Below are 2,500 nucleotides of genomic sequence, written 5' to 3'. Positions count from 1 at the left end.
CCCTGCTATACGAAAGCCCCATCCAGCCCTGTGCCACCCGGGGGGTTCCAGGGTGCTGAGATGGCTGACATTTTGCTCCGCTCACGACGGTCACCGCGCAACGCAAGAACAGGCCAAAAACTTGCCAAAACGGCCCAAAAACGGGCCAAAACTGGCCATTTTTGGCTGCGCGAGCGAGCGGCGAACAGCGAGCGAAGCGAGAGGCAGCACCGTCCCTGCTATACGAAAGCCCCATCCAGCCCTGTGCCACCCGGGGGGTTCCAGGGTGCTGAGATGGCTGACATTTTGCTCCGCTCACGACGGTCACCGCGCGACGCAAGAACAGCCCAAAAACAGGCCAAAACGGCCCAAAAACGGGCCAAAACTGGCCATTTTTGGCTGCGCGAGCGAGCGGAGAGCGGCGGACAGCGAGCTAAGCGAGAGGCAGCACCGTCCCTGCTATACGAAAGCCCCATCCAGCCCTGTGCCACCCGGGGGGTTCCAGGGTGCTGAGATGGCTGACATTTTGCTCCGCTCACGACGGTCACCGCGCGACGCAAGAACAGCCCAAAAACAGGCCAAAACGGCCCAAAAACGGGCCAAAACTGGCCATTTTTGGCTGCGCGAGCGAGCAGCGAGCGGCGGACAGCGAGCGAAGCGAGAGGCATCACCGTCCCTGCTATACGAAAGCCCCATCCAGCCCTGTGCCACCCGGGGGGTTCCAGGGTGCTGAGATGGCTGACATTTTGCTCCGCTCAAGATGGTCACCGCGCAACGCAAAAACAGGCCAAAAACTGGCCAAAACGGGCCAAAACTGGCCATTTTTGGCTGCGCGAGCGAGCGGCGAGCGGCGGACAGCGAGCGAAGCGAGAGGCAGCACCGTCCCTGCTATACGAAAGCCCCATCCAGCCCTGTGCCACCCGGGGGGTTCCAGGGTGCTGAGATGGCTGACATTTTGCTCCGCTCACGACGGTCACCGCGCGACGCAAGAACAGGCCAAAAACTGGCCAAAACGGCCCAAAAACGGGCCAAAACTGGCCATTTTTGGCTGCGCGAGCGAGCGGCGAGCGGCGGACAACGAGCGAAGCGAGAGGCAGCACCATCCCTGCTATACGAAAGCCCCATCCAGCCCTGTGCCACCCGGGGGGTTCCAGGGTGCTGAGATGGCTGACATTTTGCTCCGCTCACGACGGTCACCGCGCGACGCAAGAACAGCCCAAAAACAGGCCAAAACGGCCCAAAAACGGGACAAAACTGGCCATTTTTGGCTGCGCGAGCGAGCGGCGAGCGGCGGACAGCGAGCTAAGCGAGAGGCAGCACCGTCCCTGCTATACGAAAGCCCCATCCAGCCCTGTGCCACCCGGGGGGTTCCAGGGTGCTGAGATGGCTGACATTTTGCTCCGCTCACGACGGTCACCGCGCGACGCAAGAACAGGCCAAAAACAGGCCAAAACGGCCCAAAAACGGGCCAAAACTGGCCATTTTTGGCTGCGTGAGCGAGCAGCGAGCGGCGGACAGCGAGCGAAGCGAGAGGCATCACCGTCCCTGCTATACGAAAGCCCCATCCAGCCCTGTGCCACCCGGGGGGTTCCAGGGTGCTGAGATGGCTGACATTTTGCTCCGCTCAAGATGGTCACCGCGCAACGCAAAAACAGGCCAAAAACTGGCCAAAACGGGCCAAAACTGGCCATTTTTGGCTGCGCGAGCGAGCGGCGAGCGGCGAACAGCGAGCGAAGCGAGAGGCAGCACCGTCCCTGCTATACGAAAGCCCCATCCAGCCCTGTGCCACCCGGGGGGTTCCAGGGTGCTGAGATGGCTGACATTTTGCTCCGCTCACGACGGTCACCGCGCGACGCAAGAACAGGCCAAAAACTGGCCAAAACGGCCCAAAAACGGGCCAAAACTGGCCATTTTTGGCTGCGCGAGCGAGCGGCGAGCGGCGGACAGCGAGCGAAGCGAGAGGCAGCACCGTCCCTGCTATACGAAAGCCCCATCCAGCCCTGTGCCACCCGGGGGGTTCCAGGGTGCTGAGATGGCTGACATTTTGCTCCGCTCACGACGGTCACCGCGCGACGCAAGAACAGCCCAAAAACAGGCCAAAACGGCCCAAAAACGGGACAAAACTGGCCATTTTTGGCTGCGCGAGCGAGCGGCGAGCGGCGGACAGCGAGCGAAGCGAGAGGCAGCACCGTCCCTGCTATACGAAAGCCCCATCCAGCCCTGTGCCACCCGGGGGGTTCCAGGGTGCTGAGATGGCTGACATTTTGCTCCGCTCACGACGGTCACCGCGCGACGCAAGAACAGCCCAAAAACAGGCCAAAACGGCCCAAAAACGGGCCAAAACTGGCCATTTTTGGCTGCGCGAGCGAGCAGCGAGCGGCGGACAGCGAGCGAAGCGAGAGGCATCACCGTCCCTGCTATACGAAAGCCCCATCCAGCCCTGTGCCACCCGGGGGGTTCCAGGGTGCTGAGATGGCTGACATTTTGCTCCGCTCAAGATGGTCACCGCGCAACGCAAAAA

The sequence above is a fragment of the Musa acuminata genome, unplaced genomic scaffold (assembly GCF_036884655.1).
Source record: "Musa acuminata AAA Group cultivar baxijiao unplaced genomic scaffold, Cavendish_Baxijiao_AAA HiC_scaffold_306, whole genome shotgun sequence".
Lineage (NCBI taxonomy): Eukaryota > Viridiplantae > Streptophyta > Magnoliopsida > Zingiberales > Musaceae > Musa > Musa acuminata.
This window is presented reverse-complemented; position numbering follows the sequence as displayed.